We start from the raw sequence: 13,766 nt of genomic DNA, 5'->3' as shown, positions 1-13,766 counted from the left end.
TTAAAACTTTTTTATTTAATGTAAAATTATATTTTGTTTTAATTTACTTTCAAATTCTTCAGTTGCTGAATGGGCTGCATAGTTATCATAAATTGCATAGTTCAGAATAGCTATAATTGTACCAGATGGTTGCATTCAGTTAAGTTGGACTAGACTGTAATACAAACCGTTCAGTTTGTCAACAATAAAACTGACTGAAATGAGAGAAAGACTGAGTGCGAGACTTTGATATTAGATAAAATGAATATTGATAAAGTTTACCTTTATGTACAGAATCTGAATATCGCAAAATATTTTTAAAAAATTGCAATAATGTCGTATCGTGCGTTAAGTATTGTGATAATATCGTATCGTGGGATATATGGTGATTCCCACCTCTAATAAACAGAAATAATATGAATATAATCAGAGTTATGGCAAATGTTAGTAGGATCTTATGTTCGTTGCTTCCAGTTGTTTCTAGAAGTCTTTCTTCCGAGTTTATCATATGATTGTGTTATCAGGAAGCCGCATCCTTTCAAGAGCATTTCACTAATTACTTAATTCATTAAATTCTTTTAACTAGTTGTCCTGACGAGAGGATCAATCAGGACCTGAGGAGACGTAACACTGCATACTTAAAGTCACAGCTTATAAACAACAGTCTTTTGATTGCCTTAGTTTGATAATATGCAGGAAGAACTGTCAAAATGTAGCTGCCAAGCTATGAAAATTCTTTCCTGACCAACTCAAGATGCGTTGTATAGATCCAAATAGGTGTGTGTATTAATGTTAGCTAATCATTTTGTCAATTAAGTATTAAGGACATTAAAGTAAAAGGAAACAATATCTGGAATATGTGCTGTCGTTTTGACAAACTGATGAAACAATGTTAAACATTTACTTTGTGACTTTTATGTTCAGACTAGTGCCATGTGGCCCAAAATTACAACAATTACAGCAATTATAACTGGCCATTAAAGAAACATCATTATGGTGGAGGATGCTAGTTATTAGAACAAATAACAAAAAACATTCCCGTTTCAATGCAATGATATGAGTCCTGGCTGCAGAATTCGATGTATACTTGTTCTGCACAGTCAGTTTTCCTGACCTGTAGTACAGAGTCAGTCATATACAGTACAGAGCCCATCTTTATTATGGAGATTAATGATGATGGGGATGAAGGGCCCACTAAGCTGACTAAAAAGACAACTACAGCCACTCCATTCATGGTCGAACCTCAGAGAAACCACTCCAAACCCAGAGGTCAAAATAATGTTGGGCTGATTAAAAGTCTGAGAACCTTTCAGCCCCACCAGATCAAGGACGCCGAACCTGTTACCTGTTACCTCTGAGCTTGACTTCAGCTCATTAGAACATACAGTATCACTTCATCACAGCTGAATGCAAAACAAACAGAAAGTTAAACGACCACACACCTCATCAACATCACATAAAAAATGGTCTCAGCTCAACCACCGGATTAATTAAGGAACATTACTAACATTTAACAGCAACAAAGAAGCCCACAGTACCAACTACTGCACTCAAATTCCAGACTTTTATTTGTCAGAAACAAAGAAATCTTAAAAAAAATATTTCAGTTACATTCATGACGTTGAGCTCCGAAACTACTGGAACCAAATAATAATAATTGTTATTATTAGTAATAATTGTAGTCAGTAAAAACAAAGAAATATTTTTTGATTTTTAGAGATTTTTAGATCCAAACTCTCACAGTTAAGCATGCTAACGTTGCTAACGTTTCATTCTTGTTTCTTTTTTCCACAACAAACGACACTTTTCACTTTTCCTAAAGGAAATGTCCCGCGTCATTTCAACAGAAAGAGGCGTAATATGAACTTTCAGCTTTTTTGATTGACTATTTTTCTGCCTTTCAAGTCCTACAAAGTAAATCAGCATGTGATGCTAAAGAGAGGTTATCATTCATACATCAGGGATATGATGCTCGTAAAATGAGGAAACATTTTCTGCTTCTGTGTTTGTTCACATGCGCTGGTAGATTTTCTTGTCTCTAACTTTTCAACTTTTACTACCTTTTACTGCCGCTTTTGACTCTTGTGTGACTCTTTTTTCATTAAAAAAAACTTCTACTGCACTCATTTTGCTTCTCTATTTTTCTCTTTTATACCTTTTCTTCTTTTTCTTCTTTTTCCTTCCTTAAAGTGAAAATGTGTCCATCGTCACAGCAACGTTAATGCAGTTGAACCCATACATTTCTCCTCCAATGCTATAATTGATTCATCATGCTTTACTCACGGGTATAAAACTGATTGTGACATTGTATGTGTCCAGAAAAAAAATAGCCAGCCCTTAACGGCATTCAAATCAAAATGAAACATGAATAATGGATATTAAAACTTTGAGAAGTGTAGTATTATTAATCTGTGGAATGAATATTATATCTGTCTCAGAAGTGTCTCCATATAGTTTTATTAAAGCAGTATTACCTAAAGGACACTTAGTACAGTGATTTGGGTACAATAATAATGAATAAAGACAAAGTTGAGCACCATCGACAAGAACAGAGCTACCTCTGTCTCACAGAACGTTGTCAGCTTTTATACCAGGATAGGAAATGTAATATAGGAGTCAGTGTTCTTCACTGTGCATTAGTGTCACTGCCCTGTCTAAGGTATTACTCCTAGTTCACAGCGTCCCTTATCTAATACCTTTGTCACAAAAAAATTACAATATTATATACAGATGTGGGCTTTTTAAATGCGAATGATTCCCTTCACACGAATTCAGACGACATGTTTTCCCTCCTTACTGTACATTCAAAGTCAGACTTACATACTTTTTTTTATTACTTTTACTTTACTGTCTCCAAACTCCAAATTCAAAGTAGTGTTTCAGCGCTGCTTCAGTGGAGAAGAATGCAGCTTGCGACATAACAAAGAGTCAAAGTGCATGTCATTTCCCGCCAAAGAGGGAATGAAACTTTGTCTTACCACTACCCATAGCTGCAGCCAATAAATACCACTGAGTACTGCACGGCTATTTGATGTGGCAATCCTTCATCCTCCAGATGTCAGCAGGTGTTTTGTCCGGTATGAAAGAAGCTTTTTTTTATTTGGAAGCACAGAGGAAAAGGCTCCGAGCTTATGGAGGTAGATGACGAAAAGGATTCTGGATGACAACTGTTTTAAAAGCCTACTGTCTGGCTGCAAATAATGCCATTTGTGTCATAAGGGCGTGGGTCAGTCCAGTGTCTCCTTCTCCTGATTAACCATCCTGCAGATACTCTCCTCCTTAGTGGGCTGAACGCGCTGTTCTCGCTCTCTTGCCTGACACATCTGGTGCTGATCATCGTCATTAACGCTAGTATATAGGAGGACTAGCTGATCCATCCATCGTCCCCATCACCCCAGATTGAGCAGTAAAAAGCCAAATGTGTTTCCTAGTGCAAACCTGTGTATTCTTGTTCTCATGTATTTTCTCTCTACGTTCATCCTCCAACCTCAACTGCAACCCTGCCAAGATAATCCAACTGGTTTCCCTCCTCCACTCACCTCCACCGCTGCCCTCACCTGTCTGCCATCTGCTTCTCTCTCTGGAAAACATTCCTGGATATCAAAGTAAGCTCTGCTTCATCATCTATAAACACTTTCCACCGTCTTCAACATTCACTGTACTGGATCTAACTTTCCTCTCCCTCTCTAGTGGATTCCCATCCTTCTCTGGACCCGGAGGATTGTTTCCCTGACACCCCGCTGTGATTAGCGTTGCTCAGCTCCCACATTCGATAAAGTCTATAAAGCTTTCCCTGCATATATTTTAGGCCTCTAGTTTTGGTCAAACTTTGCCAATCAACCACACAGCCCTGACAATTTGATTAAAATCCTGTGGCATGTATCCAGAAGGCACCATTACCTGACACACAGACCTGAGCTATGCAGCAGTAAGACAGGTCCTTCCAAACTCATCACACAGCAACACTTCTAAAGCTCATATGCACAGACTGCAAGTCCCATTTTTATACATGTAGGGTTAATGTGAATGATTTAAGTCACAATCTTTTTCTAAACCTAACACGGTTTTTTGTGGCACACAGTCAATAAAATGCACAAAAGTGAAACAAATCAGTAAGAACACAATCAAAATGCTTTTGCCATCGTCACCTTTCCTCCTTCCAAATGTGGCCTTTGTAGCTCTTTAGACTCAACTCTTTGCATCCAGCATTGCCTCGCCCGGTACGATGTGTACATGTCTGTGAAGCCGGCAGCATTGTTTGACACCCCGGGAACACACTGGGCTACGTCACAACATTGCTTTCAGATCTTTTAAACGCACCACTTTGATTCTGTATGTGTGTGTTTGGTGTCTACAGCCCTGCAATTTGTTCCACTGTAATGAATACAGACACAAATTGAAATGATGAGTAGACCAGATTAAATCTAGAGGTCACAGACACTAGAGTATGGAGATGATTTTACAACATGAAGTATCGACAGCATTCATTTTCTCTATTTACTCATTTAAACTCTTTAAAATTCAAAGAACAAAACCACTAACATGCTGAGAAATGTTTTGTTTCTTTGATGAAATACTCCAGTTAAATCTGTCCAAATATATCAGACAATATTTTTGCCTTTTGAGTTAATATGCAGAGTAAAAATTATTAAATACCACATACTGACAATCTTTTGAAGATATAACTGGAGTTTTATTCAATACAGCAAAGACCGTCAGCTGATCTTTCCTGTCTTATTCACTGACATCTTTTTAATCCTGTCATTTGTGTTTTTTAAGCACTTGATAACAGCCCAACGCTCCATAATTTATTTAACATGACTTTCCACTCAATGCTGGTGTCACTGCTGCGTGCATGTTGCTGAGATGGAAGTCAGTAACACACTGATGCATCACAGTACGCTGCACTGGCATGTTATTTGTTTCCTTACCTTCCTTTCACTGTTCCGCACCATTTGGTTGTGCCGACTGACATTTAGAGACGTGGCTTACATCGCGGGTCCCTTCGCTGCTGTCCCGCTCAGAGTTAATTGGCTGAAAACATACTGGGCTCACTGCAGCGTCCAATGACACGAATGAGAGAAGACCGCTGACTGGGCCGATGAGGCAGACTGACTGATGGAGCTGCACACCCACACATATAAGGGCGTATGGATACTCTATATGAGGCTGCATTACTAAAATAGATGCATTTGACAGATTTAAATCCACACATGCAGACAGAGCATGAAGAGCAGGGCAGTGACCTGCTGCAGCCAGATAGAGATGCACAGTACCAGAGAGACACCAACAAGCAGATGTTGCAACTCTGATGCTGATGAGAGAAACCAGAGCCATTTATCTGCCAGAAGCCTGCCTCTGAACGACAACACCACCTCATTCCCTCTCCTTCGATTGATGTCACAACCTCCATCTGTGGCCAGTTTGCTCTGGTCATTTCTTATCCTTCTTCATTTTGAGCTCCAGGCCCAGATTTTTATTTTTTTCTCTTTTATTTGTGACTACGTGACATAGATGGCACATATACCCATTCAACGTCTCACAAATGTCTAATCAGCCAATAGCATGGCAGCAATTCAAAGCATTTAATCATGTAGGCATGGACAAAACAAGAGCTGTCTAAGGACATTAAGGATAAGATTGCTGACCGTCACAAGGCCAGGCGGCCAAAGCACCACAAAACAATATTTGCACCAGCTTGTGTCAGTTTGGCAAGAAAATGGTTGTTTTGCAGCATTATGCTGTTGTGACTTGAAATCCTGCAGTACCCTCAAAGTCCTCAGGTAGGCCCAATTGAGCCTATCTGATGTTTGCCAGTGCACACTTAGATTGTGATGAGACTTGGGAGAAAGTGATGTGGTTAGATGAGATCGAAATTGAGCTGTTTTGACCCCAAGAACACAGACAGTAGAAGTATTATGCTTTAGGATTGTTTTCTCTGCCAAAGGTACAAGATGATTGCATAGCTTGGAGGGAAAGATGGAAAAATCTTGGACGAGGCTCTCCATCGCTCAGCCAGGCCTTCAAAAAATCATCGTGGGTGGGTCTTCCAGCAAGACAATGACCCAAAGGATGCAGCCAAATGCAGTCTGCTTCAGACACATTCACAAGTTACTTGAAATTCTCCGTGTTTTTGAGGGAGCTGCCTGGGTGCATCTTGAAAGAAGCATTACATGCTGTATACTAGGTGCAACATCACTTGTAGTGGAGAGCTGCGATGTTAAAGTCCAAAGGTTCACGGTTGCAATGCATATGAGAAATGTTACAGATGTCAAAATGGTCTTCTGGGGTTGGTATTATGTCTACCTCGTGGGTTTTAGGCCTAAGTTTCTCTGTACTGGCATTTTGCTTCTCTGAAACACAGAGCATCGTATTCTGCTCTGTATTCTTCTCGCAGGAGGAAAAATAAAAATGGTCTCTATGCCTTTGCAGTTGTTTTCATATGAAGAACAAAAGGGTCTCCCAAAACAGTACTTTCAGAATTTAAAGTACACCGAGCTTGCAGCGTTCTCTGAAACATGCAACAGACTGACATTTAAAAGTTATGTCAACAGTACAAGAACACTCCTGGAGGGCACAAGGCTTCGCCAAATCCTGACTGACTCCTCTCTGTCCTCTTGTTCCCTTCAGCTGAAGCTGGCGCTGTTGTCGTACTTGTCAAATATAAGACCGGACAGTTGTTTGTCTATTAACAACGGTGATCACAGGGAGCCACCCGTGTCAACAAAACTCATTATACGAAACGACTGGCTCATCAGCCGGGCACTGCCCTGATTATTAGCACAGCTCAGGTCCAATTCATCACTGCCACGTTTATGAAACATCATCATCTTTTTAAATCAGTGTGGGCTGGCTACATGATTGCATGTAATGGACAACGTCTAAGCTGATTAGCAATGTAAAGGTAGCAACTCCAGATTGTGTTCAGAAAGGCTAATAACATTTTAATGATCTTCTTGAGTGGGACTACGTATATATCTATTCAGTTTAATTCTGTTCTATGTTTCTATGTTTACCAGAGTGTACCAGGGGGCCTAAAGAAAGCCCCTCTACTACCAAGTTTCACCACTTGCATATATGCGAATGATATTTGGTCTCGCTCGGGCCCCTTTGGAGGTGGGGTGCCCCCGGCCTCTCGGCCTAGGGCTCGGTCACTCAGGCGCAGCTGGGGGCCGGCGGAGCTCACGGGCGCGTCACTGCAACCCCCCCTGGCTTCTGCTCCGCGGCTGCTGAGTGAGCCCTCATCTGGGACTCTCCTCAGCTCTTACTGGAACAGTGGCGCGGCTGCCCCTCTGTTGGTCTTCCATGGTCTCTTGTGTTCTGGGGGCCTCTGGATGTCTGGAGTTTTGATCTCCTCCATACCCGCTTCACACCCTGGAGGATGGGGCTGTGGCCCCCCCACACTCCCTAGCAGATCATTACATGGAGAAACCTTTGGAATGCAAGCATGCTGATCCACACAGGTATGCACACATGGGTATTCACAGACGCGGACTAAAGCTTTCTTGGCTGCTGCCTCAAAGCACACTGTGCGCTGTCTATCTTGCGTGCTGCACAATATCGTTTATTACTTAGTAAATACTGATATCTATGACTAGCTAGTTTATTGTGATGGTGCTTTGTTTTCTCTATTATTATGTTGCTCTTTGTTGTTTGCTGTCTCCTCTGTTTGTTTGTTTGTTTGTTTGTTTGTTTGTTTTTTCTCCATACAGGTGACCCAGGAGTTTTTTTTTTTTTTTTTGTCTCTCTTCCCCCCCCTTCTCACCGTCTCTTCTCCCCTTGGGTTTTCTTTCTTTCTCTCCCCCTCTCTCTCTCATTCATTCCCCCTGTCCTATTTATTAAAAAAAAAAAAAAAAAAAAAAATGACAAAGGATGAACTGAAGCTCTGCCATCACGTAATGTCGCATACTGCTGTTTCTGATGTCATTTAAAAGAAAAAAAAAAAAAAAAAAAAAAAAAAAAAGAATGATATTTGGTCTCATCCTCAAAATTTGGATTAAATTCAAAAATCATGGCGTTGGATTGGTACCATTAGTCTGCGTGTGCCAGATGCATGAAAAATACCACTCTCTTCATCCCTACATTTCCCATTATTTACTTACAGCTCCAGCCATCCACTTTGTTGCCTCTTACCTGGGCTGATTAAGCAGCGATACCCACACCTCCAGCTTCCCTACCACCTTCTGCAGATGTTGAAGTGGAAAGCCAGCTAACACATAATCTTTCCAGAGTGTCCTGGGTTTATTCTCGGGCCGCCTCTGATTTGGACATGTCTGAAAACACCTCCTCAAGGAGGTCTCCAGAGAACCATCTCAACTGGCTATTTTCAATGTGGAGCAGTAGCGGCTCTACTCTTAGCCCCTCTTGAATTACTGAGCTCCTCACTCTTTCTCTAATTGACACCCCTTCAAAAGAAACTAATTGTCTGTCATAATTAACAGTGTCACTATTTAATCACCAGCTTTCGATGCAGGCTCAGCTCTGTAAGCATCACAACAGACCTGTACAGCAGCCGTATTAAGATGACGCAAGAATTAAAATGTCAGTCTTCCACTCCCTTTCTTCCCTCACTTGTGAATAAGATCCTGAGGTACTTCAACTTCTCCACTTTGCCTGCAACCCAGAGTCTACAAATTATATTAATGTGAACCAAGATCTCACTATGGGACTGAAATGCCCACAACAACAGGTCAACTGTCCAGCACACCTGAAGCATCCTTCACAGAACACCACCCTGTTTTTCCCCAGTTCACACAGCACATGTAGACTAGTTGTGGAATGTCCCACACAACCCGGCTGTTGGTGGAAGAAATCACTGTAAGTCTGTCTCACCAATGAAAAAACCCCAAGGGAAACATGACAAGAATATCCTTTCAAAACTGGGAGCAGAGTCCTGCAGGTTATCTAATTAAGTTTGGGGAGTTCTTTTTAAGGACACTGAAATGTTTTATTCATGCTAATGGTGCTTTGTCCTTCTCCCTTTTATTTTTAACTGCTTCTGTTCTCCTAATTCATGCCACTCCCCTCCCGTCAGGTTCCTCTGAATGTCAGAAGCTCATTTATGAAAACATAAATACAGGTGACACAAATGGTATTTGCTCAGATGCTCTTATGTCACTTTGAAATGCCTTTTCAAATCATCCGCATCCTACAAAACCACTTTACTGAAAATATGTCATTTCTCATTCTCATTGTCTTCATTCTCTATTGTTCACAACTGATCAAACTGTCTTTTTTATATAGAGGAAATAACTGTGGCCTGTCAATATTTCCAGACTCGATATTAACAAGAACAGAGCCATGAAAACAGATTATATTAAAACGTATGGCAGCTTAATTGGACTAATACGGCTGTGCTGCATGTGCCAGCTGCAATGTGCGGAGGTGTATGTCTGTCAGTGCGTGCCACTTCATCACTGTTGTTGTCATGTGTCGGTGTGCTGATGCCAGATGTGTCACTTAGTGTTAAAAGCCTATTAACGGTGTCAGATGTGATCGGCAGCAGCTGGACAATCAGTGAAGCTGACAATATGTAGCTCTTAGCCAGAGACACAGATCTACATGCTGCTAGCTTGGCATCCCCACAAGCTTCAAAAGTGACACTCTTAATGTACGTATTGTGGTTTTTTTCTTGCATGTCTGCGACCTTAGTTTGCAGACAGAAATTAGTAAAATGCCATAGATCCATAATTTATTCTGTGTTCTCCTTTTTTCCTGATGTATATTAGCAAAGGGGTTATTTTCACACATGTTGGCAGGTTTATGGTACAATTAATGGCACTACTGTAAAGTGTGATTCTGTAATATTGTGCATTATGTCTCATCCTATTAAAAACATAATTTCAACAAGCACACTTAGGGAGGATGTCAGGGTGGAAGGACAGATCTACAGTACAAACATACAACACAAAGGAAACTGCTGTTTGGTTCCAATTATCAGCTCACAACAGGTGGAGCATGAAGGAAGAAATCATCCACTTACTCTCAGTCCATGTTTAATACATGCACTAGTCAGCACAGATTATACAAAGATTTAAGACAACACATGGATGGTACAAATCCTCCAGGAAGTGTGTGCGTCAGTTTTGGCAAGTGAAATTCTGGCATTCTTTTAGTCCATGACTTGGCGCTATCTGCTACTGTAACTGTGTCTCTGCATTACAGCCATACAGCTGATGAATGCCAAGTGTAAAAGCTAGCAAGTGATAGCTGTTAACTTCTATGGTCCCTTCAAAAAAACACATGCTGGTAGTCAAAGAAAAAGTTTTAAAATTCAAAGTCCAAAACTAATGTGGGATGTCACGGTGGCCACGGTACCCTCCACCATCATTACGCTGAGCGGTTTGGAGTGATTACAGCCTCTCCTTGCACGTTATCACTTTCACTGGTTAGATTAGTTTTTGTGTAACCTGTTTGATGTGACACGACAGTTTAATCAATATTACGTGCCGTAAACGTGAAATGAGAGCAGCAACATGTTCTCGTACTTTTAGCTGTTACTCCAACTTTATACGTTTTATTTATGAGTAATCGCAGCCGATATCACAGGCACATTTCCAGAGTCTGTTGGCAGATGAAGCAGCAGGTTTTCTTCTGTGTTCACTCTGCCTCTGAATGGCATCAGGCCAGGTCCACCCACATATTTGCAAACCTTGACTTTTCCATCGCAGGTTTACAAACAGCTTTAGTCAAAAAGCTCAAAATAGAAGGAAAACTTCTATTCAAACTGCAGGCAGATCCTCTCAGTCTTCATCTCCATCATCGTCGCTTCCAGTGATGTGAAGAAAACACTTGTGTTGTTTCAGGCCAACATGACCACGAAAGCCGTATGAATTCTGGACCCTAGTTATACAAAAATGTAGTGAGTTTCATTTTTCTACTGCGCTTATTTTACCCAACACCTGTTCCGCTCAGCCTCTCCACCACAAAGCCCAGAGGGAGTCAGGCTTCGTAGTACCTCTGTAGACATGGATGCACATTTTTTGTACCATTTTCACTTTTATTATGTGAGAATATAAATGTAACAGATCAATAAAGTTATTAAAAATAATTTTGAAGTTTTTCAGGTGCTGTTTTGTGACATTCTGCTGTAAAAACTGAGTACAATGACTATTCTATTGATTTGAACATGTTGACAATGTATGTTAGTTTGAACTAAAAAAGCTCATTTAGGCTGTTGTCACTTCTACTGTCCATATATGTTCACTAAATTTATCTTCTGAAGCTCTACACACAAAATAAGTCCATGCCAACAATGTTATACAGCCCTAAACGCTGTATAGCTGCAATTCAGGTACACGAGGAGCTCAGCTGTTACTGTAAGTCACATTATCCCCATGAAAGAGATCTGAAACATTACATATATCCATATAGCATATATCCATATGTAATTGGTTAATATTCCACGAGCCAAACGGCAGCAAAGTGCTCACATTTTAGGTAAAAGCGCTTCCACTGGGAGTGAAGTCAACTTCTAATTGAGCTGTTGTGAGTCACGAAGCCTCGCAGACTGCAAGGAAGCCAGACTGAACAGAAATCTCTCGGCTGATTTGTTGAAGGAGCTCCAGTAGAAATTTGACCCAGTGCTGCTAGCTTGCTAGCATGGGCTGGCAGCTAGCTCTCAGCTGGGTCAATACTTGGCTGTAGTTCTGTGGTAGTAATCCAGAGACTGTCTGCTCCTATTACAGTTATTCAAAGGCTGCATTCTTTCCCCTTCCTTTTTAATAGGCCAAGACACAGTCACGATTCTGGCGCTGTCCAGAATCCTCGCTGCTGTTCTAATTCTATCCTTTCCTTCTCTCTTCTGCGCTTTCTTCGCCTCCCTCTCAGCATCTCTGATAAGTGCTTGAAGGAAAATTGAAATGCATGTTTCTTTTCCACAAAAAAAATTATATATATAAATTATATATATATATATGTATATATATACACATATATATACACATATACATACATATACATATGTATATGTGTATATATATACATATGTATATGTATGTATATGTGTATATATATGTGTATATATATACATATATATATATATAAACACATATATATACACATATACATACATATACATATGTATATATATACACATATACATATGTATATATATACACATATACATATGTATATATATATATATATATATACATATATACACATATACATATATATATATATATATATATATATATATACATATATATATATATATATATACATATATATATATATATATATACATATATACACATATACATACATATATACACATATACATATATATATATACATATATATATATATATATATATATATACATATATATATATATATATATACATATATATATATATATATATATATATATATATATATATACATACATATATATATATATATATATATATATATATATATATATACATATATATATATACACATATACATATATATAAAACACCCAGCACGCCCCTGCGGGCGGTTTATCCTTCAAGCTCGGGTCCTCTACCAGAGGCCTGGGAGCTTAAGGGTCCTGCGCAGTATCTTAGCTGTTCCCAGGACTGCGCTCTTCTGGACAGAGATCTCCGATGTTGTTCCCGGGATCTGCTGGAGCCACTCGCCTAGCTTGGGAGTCACCGCACCTAGTGCTCCGATTACCACGGGGACCACCGTTACCTTCACCCTCCACATCCTCTCGAGCTCTTCTCTGAGCCCTTGGTATTTCTCCAGCTTCTCGTGTTCCTTCTTCCTGATATTGCTGTCATTCGGAACCGCTACATCGATCACTACGGCCGTCTTCTTCTGTTTGTCTACCACCACTATGTCCGGTTGGTTAGCCACCACCATTTTGTCCGTCTGTATCTGGAAGTCCCACAGGATCTTAGCTCGGTCATTCTCCACCACCCTTGGGGGCATCTCCCATTTTGACCTCGGGACTTCTAGGTTATACTCGGCACAGATGTTCCTGTACACTATGCCGGCCACTTGGTTATGGCGTTCCATGTATGCCTTGCCTGCTAGCATCTTGCACCCTGCTGTTATGTGCTGGATTGTCTCTGGGGCATCTTTACACAGCCTGCACCTGGGGTCTTGCCTGGTGTGATAGACCCCAGCCTCTATGGATCTTGTACTCAGAGCTTGTTCTTGTGCTGCCATGATTAGTGCCTCTGTGCTGTCTTTCAGTCCAGCTTTGTCCAGCCACTGGTAGGATTTCTGGATATCAGCCACCTCCTCTATCTGCCGGTGGTACATACCGTGCAGGGGCCTGTCCTTCCATGATGGTTCCTCGTCTCCCTCCTCTTTCTTGGGTTTCTGCTGCCTGAGGTATTCACTGAGCACTCGGTCAGTTGGGGCCATCTTCCCAATGTATTCTTGGATGTTCCTTGTCTCATCCTGGACTGTGGTGCTGACACTCACCAGTCCCCGGCCCCCTTCCTTCCGCTTAGCGTACAGCCTCAGGGTGCTGGACTTGGGGTGAAACCCTCCATGCATGGTCAGGAGCTTTCTTGTCTTTATGTCAGTGGCTTCTATCTCCTCCTTTGGCCAGCCTATTACCCCAGCAGGGTACCTGATCACGGGCAGGGCGTATGTGTTGATGGCCCGGATCTTGTTCTTACCATTCAGCTGACTCCTCAGGACTTGCCTGACCCTCTGCAGGTACTTGGTGGTTGCAGCCTTTCTAGCGGCCTCTTCATGGTTCCCATTTGCCTGCGGGATCCCCAGGTACTTGTAACTGTCCTCTATGTCTGCAATGTTGCCTTCTGGTAGTTCAATCCCCTCAG

General features: G+C 40.9%; 1 protein-coding gene across 5 annotated transcripts in view; it reads right to left on the bottom strand.

Moving 5' to 3' along the window:
• Positions 1-13,766, bottom strand: part of LOC309687839 (leucine-rich repeat and fibronectin type III domain-containing protein 1-like protein) — a 423,290-nt gene that overhangs the window by 302,720 nt on the left and 106,804 nt on the right. The gene's annotated exons all lie outside the window — the stretch shown is intronic.

Source organism: Aulonocara stuartgranti (genome assembly GCF_965226115.1).
Source record: "Aulonocara stuartgranti genome assembly, chromosome: 14".
Classification (NCBI taxonomy): Eukaryota; Metazoa; Chordata; class Actinopteri; order Cichliformes; family Cichlidae; genus Aulonocara; species Aulonocara stuartgranti.
The sequence above is the reverse complement of the archived record's forward strand: the minus strand, read 5'-3'. Positions and strand labels throughout refer to the sequence as shown.